Source organism: Nylanderia fulva, unplaced genomic scaffold, assembly GCF_048542155.1.
Source record: "Nylanderia fulva isolate GAGA-0341 unplaced genomic scaffold, ASM4854215v1 Scaffold46, whole genome shotgun sequence".
NCBI lineage: Eukaryota > Metazoa > Arthropoda > Insecta > Hymenoptera > Formicidae > Nylanderia > Nylanderia fulva.
The window spans coordinates 1,233,778-1,243,106 of NW_028190543.1; the positions used below are offsets into that span (position 1 = coordinate 1,233,778).

At 34.9% G+C, this 9,329-nt stretch overlaps 1 non-coding gene across 1 annotated transcript; it reads right to left on the reverse strand.

Annotated features, from left to right (window-relative positions):
- Positions 1-8,349: 8,349 nt before the first annotated feature.
- On the reverse strand, positions 8,350-8,432 carry TRNAL-CAA (transfer RNA leucine (anticodon CAA)). Its single transcript has one exon. It is a non-coding gene; the product is annotated as a tRNA-Leu (tRNA).
- Between the last annotated feature and the right edge of the window lie 897 nt (positions 8,433-9,329).

Sequence of the window (9,329 nt, forward strand, 5' to 3'; positions counted from 1 at the left end):
CCTATCTCTTCAATTACAGTACCTGGTGCTACATTGCCACTAGGTGGCCCCTTGAACGATTTGGAACTATCTCTCGAATGAGAACCCTCATTAAGTAACTTGAATCTGAGAGAGTGTCTCTTCTGTGCCACTATAAAGGTAATCTCTGGATTATAAGAAGAGTCAAGACTATGACATGCACTCTTTATAGCTTGAATCTCAGTCTCAAAGACTGAATGAAACATAGACTCCCCCACACCATCCCTAAAGAAGATAATTCTCTCTGGAACCTTATTAGTGGAACTTCGATATTTTATCATCATTTCTCTGACAATTCCACTCAAATCTTCAATTATCTCCTGCCTTCTCTTTTGAGACCTTACAATCGTAGCAAAAGAACTCATATCCCCATCAACGCTAGCAACCACTGCTATGATACTCGGGGAATTCATATCTCCCATTCCAGGATGAGATACATCTGCTCCAAAAACAATCGTTGCTTTGGAAATAAGAAGTTTATTATCCTCTGATTTTAAGGTAGAGTTAATACCACCCATCTTCACATTAACCTTTATCATAAGATTGCTGGCAAATGCTGGATTGGAACACTTTTGGAGATTGCGTGCCAAAACACACTGTGTAACAACACTAACACCTTCGGTTTCACTGACGCTTTTAATAGTGGAATACACAGCACTCGATTTATCTGCAAGAATTACCATACAAAAGCTTGGTCTATGTCTCCTTAGCTGATCAAGATAATCATCAGGACTATTTACTGTCACAACCTTATACTCTCTGTTAAAACTCATTCCGTATCTCTCAGCAATTCTAGTAAATCCATCTAATTGCTGTCTTACAAATCTTTCATCAATAGATCTCCTACCATCACTCTGTTGGCAGCACACTATCCAGTTATCAATCCTAACAGGCTTAACAGCTAAGACATCTCTTAAATTCCATGACCCTTTAACAGGTGTTACATGATTTATAAACCTACCCCCACCTCTCGGCTTACCATATTCTACAGCCGGCGTATCCAAAACCCTACCCTTACATTCTACAAAGTTGTTATCAAATGAAATTAAGAAAGACCCAAGAACATCATTATTTGCTATTTGGAGTTGTTTCATTTTTTCCTTCAAAAGATCAAACCTTTTGTTTGGTGGCTTGGCTGCAAATGTTACCATATCACCTGTTTGGCTTTCATCCAACTTCTTAATATACTTCTGACCTGGAACTATTTGACACACTTCAATGGGATAATATAAAGACATGTCTCTCTTCTTAACGATTATACATGGCAAATCTGGTCTTTCCAGTTTGTAGTATGTCTTAGCAAAATATTCAGCAACCGTTACTTCCGGGACATCCATCCCATTATTTTCCTTAGAATTGGCTTGGAAGCTAATAGAACTAGCAGGCAATGTTGAAATGTCATTGATTCTAATAGTAATATTTTTATTACCTCGATGCAGAGTTTTTACCTTCACTCCCTTTAACATTCTGCCTAATGATTGTATAACACCTTCTGATAATCTGTTAAGATCAACTCCTTGTGAATTATCTCTTCTGTCATATATTCCATTATCTCTATTATCATACCTATTCCTTCCACCAAAATTATCTCTTCTTGGTGTTTCTAAAACACTAAGAATAAACTGAGTGAGCTTTATTGACTCATAAAACACACCAAAGGCCATATCAACGTTCAAAAAGACACCAATATTGGTTACCCTCAAACATTGAGTAACACCTGGCCATACTTCCAATCCTTTAGAGATTTTAGAAGACTCAGAATTTGTAAAGGATCTTCTACCATCAGTGACATATCTAACAGCCTGATATTGTCTTGAAACTACCTCCATGCACTGGATGTGTGTTGATACATCTATATCAGATTCTCCCTTGGATACTTTCTCTAAATCCTTCATATCGTAACTATTCTTATAGGATATCTCCACTTTAAACATCTTAGAGAACGATCCCCTCCCTGTCTCAAACTCCAAATTTGTTACATCTTCTCCCAGCTTCTTATCAGTTACCAACATAGAAATACCATCGAACGCCACACTTATTCCCTTAAATGTTGTGTCTTTATAAGCTTCGTAAATGTTCATAAAAAAATTATGGAGTATCTTCCTACCAACGTCGGGTTCCACTGTAACCAAGTAGTGATTAAGTAGCAAATTACCTGATATCCTCTTCATTGGAATCAAGTTAGCACATAAACTCACTTCCACTCCTCCTCTTCCCCTTTCCTTTGGCCTCAAAGCCGGAAAGTTCCTTAATTCTTCTTCCATGGGATGCAAATTTTAAAAATTTTTAAATAAGGCGTAAGGGTGTTTAAGGTATTTTTAGAGTGGAATGTAGAGTGAGCTAATTTTAGCGATAGAGTGGAGGTTTTGGATAAATACAACTGCAGATAGTGTAACATGACAGGTGGTATATGTTTTATAATTATTTCCAAAGTTTTATGATATTTAAGAAATGGCCTAAACTTGTATTTAAAAATAAAGATGTTCATCTTATTGTTCCTGGAATCAGCATATTCAATGAGCTTATATGTAAAATTGAAGAATTATGAGGAATATATGGGTTTTAATGATAAAGGAAGTGCATTTGTACGTGATAAAGATAAGTCTGAGCTATTTAATGTGGTAGAAGAGGTAAATGATAATGGTGGTATGATATTGGAATTGACAAGTAATCCTGGGTTTGTTTTGGATGTGAAAGACAACAAGAGCAAAGTTATTTCATGGCCAAGACATGGAAGAGAGAATCAGATCTTTTCTTTTATGTGGACACCTTTGGGTTACAAGATTGTGTCTTCTGGCATGTGTTTGGAGTGGAAACCCTCAGAAGGTTCAGTTAAGAGAGTCTCTTGTTCTTCTAATCCAAATCAAAACTTTGAATTGGTGAGAGAGAATGGGAGAAGTCTCGGTAAAATAGGACAGGATAATTATAAGATACAAAATTATTATATTCTTAGAGATGATCATAGTACTCATTGTGATTATTGTGAACATTGCGACTATTGTGAACATTGTGACTACTGCGATCACCACAATGCTATCGAAAGATTCCATCATTCACCGTGGTATTCCTCTTCACATCTCCCATTTTCACACTTTGGTCATCTGAGAGGATATCCCTAGCTAAAGCTGTACTATTTCTATGAAAATATTAAAATTTATTATTTTACAAATCACCGTTTAATTACTACACTACCTTAAGATAAACCTTGTCACTGCTCTGAAATGAAATCTTTGATGAAAGATGAAACGCTTTACTAGCCATCCTCGGTTTAAAGAAGTGTATTAACTGAAAACAAAGTTATGTGGGTGATAGATGAGTATGATATGTTTCGAGAAGTACATAAATAAGAGAGAAGAGACACATTGATAGAAATGGTGATGTGGTTGTTTTTATTAAAGATTGTATTTGCTATAGGGAGTATGTATAGAATAAAACAGTATAAAACAAATAGATACCTCGGTGGTGATAATCACAGTTCCTATGTAAGAGCTGTTGATAAGGAGCACTCTTACATCTTTGAGATTAACAAAGTCCTGGGAAGTACTAATAAGCAAGTAATAGAATTGGTAAATGGTAAAAAGATGGTAAATGTCTCTGATAATCTAAACGTATTGTTTTATGATATTAAAAAGGATGGAAACAATCAAAAATTTGAATTAATTCGACTTGGCAATTTAACCAATGCTTACCTCATAAAAACCCTCCTAAAATGCATTTCATATTCACCCAGTAAAAATGAATTTTATTTAGCTCCTTCTTGTAGTGAGGAAGATGGAAATCAACTTTTTGAATTTGAACATTTAGACACAGAGGATATAAATGGATCTATTAGAGCTACTGAATTGTTAAATCTTTTACTTAATAATGGGAGTAAACCCTCTATTAACATGAGTTGTATGACTGATGAGATGCCTGGTATGGGACCCTCCCTCGTTAACCTTCCAATCAGAAATGGATTGAACTCTAAGCCACAGTCTGCAATAAAAGATGTTCTAAAAGGATTGTGTAATAAGAGTTTAAAGTTCTTACCCAGGGATGAATACTCCTTGAGGAAGTTTTGTGGTGAAGAACTGGGTGGTTTGAGGAGTTTTGAGTTTTCAAATGAAATTTCCAAATATGGAAATAACGATAAAAAAACATCCACCAAGGAGAAAATACATGCCATACTAAGAGAGTTAGATGAATTGAATGAATCAAATCCCCTTATAAAGGATATTTTCGGGAAAATACACAATTTGGCAGTAAAGAGTGAGTTGAGCTCTATTTTATCAGAAAGAAGAGCTCGCATGGGGCCACTTCTAAGGCTTTTAAAGGAAACAAAGTTGGATCAGAAATATTAAACTTTAAATTTCATTTAATTAAATTGTAATACTTTAAGAGCTTTTTCTAGTAGGAAGAGAAGGATCTTCCATTCACATTCACCATTCTCACCCACTACAACGAGATAGGACATTACAGCTCCTTTCCAGGATTGGATATTAAAATTACACTACTGTATTTAACAGAGGTGATCAGACTCTAATAAATAAAGAGATGAGTTATTTAATGAATAGAAACATGGATACACCTAGAAGTATCCATGCCTTCCAAATCCAAATAATCCGTTACCATATACACTTGGATTTAGTCCAAGTAATGGGGATAGAGGTAAGGGTGGAATACCTGGAAAGGGATTGTTTCGACGTAATGCAGATTCGAATTTATCTGAGAATGAATTATCAAATTCTTTAGGGTAATGGAAACCACCACCTATAAAGCTAAAATGATTAAAAGGATTTGGTAAAGCACTATATAGCAATGACTCAACGGGAATAAGGTCAAAGAGTTGATTTTCATTTTTGAGTTTACATTTCTTTTTCTCAAAGCTGACAGATGAGTCATTCCATGTCAGACACGCCTCTTGATTTTCTATCGTAAAGATACCTGAGGGATCTACTAGATTTAGTACAAACCTCTGGTTTACTAAGCCATGCTTAGGGTAATAAATGAGTTTTACCTTGTTTCCAGATATGTCCAGTACCAAAGGAGTCTTTTCTCCCATGGGATTTTCATTCCTATCTGCCAGGAATATTAACTTTTCAGCCCATTTATCAGGGATGTTCTCAATGATGAATTGATCAGCATCACGTAAGTTATCTACCAATTTGGGTATTCTAGTGAGTCTAGGATCTCCAATAAACTTTGTTGAATTGTGATGTTTTATAAAATATTTTGATGCACATTCCACTGCAACCAAGAAGAAAAGCATTTACTATTTCAAAAAAATACACTTTTATAGTTATTAGTGAAACTTCACCTGCTTTAAATCCTTAAACAATATTTAATATGTTCCTGATATCTCTTATCATCATAAGTTTCACTTATTTAAAGAATTGATTTGATACATCTCTGTTAAAGTATTGCTACTACCAAATACCATTAAATGGTTCTGAATCACCATATCTTATAGTGTTAAACCATTCGATTTGTTATAGATGTTATAACAATCTGATCAAAAGGTTAATTTACTCCCTAAACAGCTATTTACATAAGAGAAGTACAATTAATTCATTCTTGAAGTAGGAACAATGAGGTTATTGTATTTCCAACCTTTTAAGGTGAACAGCTATCTAAGATTAGATGCTTGGATGGAAAGCTTTATTTTGAGATAGTGTATGATTGAAATTGCTGGAGTAAAGAATACCACATAGATATAAATAGAATTTGATACACATTATTAAAATGTACCTTAAGAGGGATTGAAATGTAAGCACGTCTTATCATTGGTTCAATTTTTAAAACGGAACAGTGAAACAAATAAGTAGATCGTACTGATGGTAACAGTTAAGATATATAAATTAGCTCTAAAACATTAAAATAGTGGAAAGATAGATATAACTCTGCAGAACAGGAAAAAAGAAAGTCAGGTGAAAAGAGGAGTATAAATGGAGAATAAAGAAAAGAAAATAAGCAGAAGAAGAACGATTGTAGCTATAGATAAGGACAAAACAAGGGAAGAGATAGATAAACAAGCTGTTAGAAATGCTGAGAATGAAGCAAGAATAAAAGCTAGCAAGGAAATGGCTGAATCAAGGAAAGATGAACAAAAAAATGGTAAAAAAGAGGATGAAAGGGATATTTTAGCTAAGGATAGAGAGTTTAAGTCTGTTAGATTTAGAACAATGGCAGCAAATAAACCCGAGGTTGAGAATGTGGAAAGTAAAGATAAGCCACAACAACGGGATAATGTGATAGACAAAGAGAAGCCAGAAACAGTGGAGGAGAGAAAGGTTAGGGATGTTGAAAAGGTGAAACCAAACGAGGATGTGATTAAGAGGAAGGAGGAGAGTGATGATGGTAAGTATTTTTCTCCACAAGAAGATATGGAAGATTCCTATACTGATGAAGAGGTAAATCACAATCCACTCTTACCATCAAAAGATAAAAAGGTGATTAGCGAAGGAAGGAAAGGAGAAGACATAGAAAAGGGGAAATCTTCAAATAATAAAGAAAAGGAAGGGAAAAAAGGAGGAACGGAAAGAATGGCAGAAGAGAGCAAGAAAGTACACATCTCAGAAGACAAGAACAAGGAATATGAGGTAAAGAAAGATGAGAATAAGGCAGTACCTGCTAGAGAAGAAGGAAAGAAATTGAATGGATTGGGATCCAGCGATGATAAAGGAAAAGCTGAATCTAAACCAGAAGCATCTACTCCTCAAAAGAAGGAAGAATCAAAACATAGTGATCCATCCAAGGATAGTAAGGGAAAGAAAGAATTTCTCTCTGGTGGAATAGCTACACCAACACCAGGAGCCAAAAAGGAAGTAAAGCCACTGGTAGATGAGGAAGTTTCAAAGGCAGATAAGAACATTCAATCCAACAGGACAGATGAGATTGGGCCAAATGAATTAAGTGAGGACAGTGAGATTATGAGAGAGAGGAGAAACAATAATTCAGCATTTGAAGGAAAGATTTTTAAGAGAAGATATATTTGCAGCTGTTTGTGGCAAGAAAGATATTTTCTCCTCACCAAGGATGGTGTTCTCAAGTACTACGGAGATATAAACAAAGAAGGAAAGGGAAATATAAACCTTGCGACGGTCCTAGACATGCAAAGAGTAAATGAAGAGGAGAGTTCATCATACCCTCCCTTATAGGATTATGATAAAGTTTGCTGATAGAGAGGATATCCTTGCATGGAAGGATAAGGAGAAAAGAGACAAGTGGGCAGCTAAATTAGACTCAACCAGGAAATCCATCCTTTAAATAAAGTTACAATTAAATATAGCTTTTTATTTGCTATATTCTACTAAAAGAGTCATCTGCATTACACTTTTCAAGCCATTCCTCTCTGAGTATAGAATCCTCATTTCCCACATACCTTCCCATTTCATTTAGCACATATTCTTCCTTTCTAGGTATCTTTTGTTTTACAAACGATTTCCCCATTCCAGGGGAATAAAAGTAAAATTTTGTTACTGTTGAACACAAAGCTTCACTACCCTCCTCCCACCTTCAAAATCCTAAACCATCAAAATAAAAGAAATTCATCATTTATGCAAAACCTTTCAGAGAAAGAGCACGAGGATGAGCAAGAATGAACCATCAGCGCTTCTTAGGATATGACAAGAATGAAATATGAAATTTATTGATAAATAGAAATAGCACAGATCTATGAATTATTCAACATCCTTTAGCACATCATCTAGCAACTTTGAGAAAAAAAGAGGGAGTTGGTCATCTTCAAAAAATATCTCCCTGTAGAACCACTCCGAGAGAAAAACATTGGCAGAATTTAAATATTGATAAGAATACCCAGAGTTGGATTCATCTCTGGAGAGAATGAATGTAACACTCCTCTCTACATCCTTAAATTTTGTTTTATAGTGAAATTCTAAGGAGTTCTCCTCCTTTTCAAAAATGTCAAATCCCAGGAATTTTTTATAGAGCAGAGTATCCCTCTTTAAATTCCTGAGGTATCTATTCTCTTCCCTATAGGCATTTATCAGTGAATCTTCTGCTTCTGAAAGATTCTTTGCTATCTTTTCGCATTCGTTTGTTTCATTCTCTACTTCAGTCTTCTCCTCAGCTTTCTTGTTCGGTGTTTTTCTAATCTTTCTAGGTGATTTGAAGTTGAGCTTTTTTCTTGGTGTTTTCATTCTCGATCCCCTCTCTCTCTTTTCTTGTTGTTTACTTTTTTGAAAATGGAGGGGAGCCTGATGTTAAAATTTTAGGTGAAAGGTAAAGAGAAATACTCGTAGCAAGTTGAAGATGGTGGTTGGAGAGGATGTATTAGAAAGAACAGATATCCATAAAGGATACCTATTTATTATCTTCTTAGAAAAAGGAGTGTGGTATCGGAGGGATTCGAACCCTCGCCCACATGATGGATTCGATTTTGAGTCGAACGCCTTAGACCACTCGGCCACGATACCTCCGGAGGTGCGGTGAATGGACTAAAAGAATCGAACGTAAAGAGTCACTTCTCGTGGTAAGCTTTGATACCTTTAAATTTTTATTTTTTTATTTCTTCAAACCTTAAAATTAGGACCAAAAATGAAAAAATTAAAATTAATTGTTATTGGGCCACCTGGTGGTGGCAAAGGTACACAATCCAAAAAGTTGAGTAAACACTTCAACATACCTCACATATCCACAGGAGATGTTCTAAGATTAGAGGTAGAGAGGAATACACCACTTGGAATTGAAATAAACGAGAAAATATCTAAGGGTGAGCTTGTACCCAACGAGTTAATCAATAATTTAATACTGGGATTAATAGAAGAAGAGAAAGGATTTATTTTAGATGGATATCCAAGAAATGAAGAACAATTTAAGATACTCAATCTTAAAATAGATAAGGTTATATATATTAACACTTCTTATTCTCTATGCTTGGATAGAATGAAGAATAGAAGTGAGAATAGATCCGATGATGTTTCAGATACTTGTATTAAGAGATTAAAGATCTATGGTAAAGAAACTCTCCCTCTTATTGACTTTTACAATTCTAAAGGGTTGGTTCTTGAGGTTGATGGTAATCTTTCTATTGATGAGATATTTAAAAGTATAGTTAATGAAATTGAAAACCGGTAAGAAGGTGTTATTTTAAATAAACCAACTTTAAATAACAAAGATTTACTTTTATTTGTTATTTTCTATGCACCACCTCACTATCCCTCTCCAAGTTTTCACTAAATACTCCTCCTATTTCCCTCAGGATTTCCACTGAAGGATCCTTAAGCACCTCCTTTATGATTTTATTTACAAATAAGAATACACCCACTTTGTAAGATCTGTAAAACTCAGTATCACAATTCCTTACCTTTGCT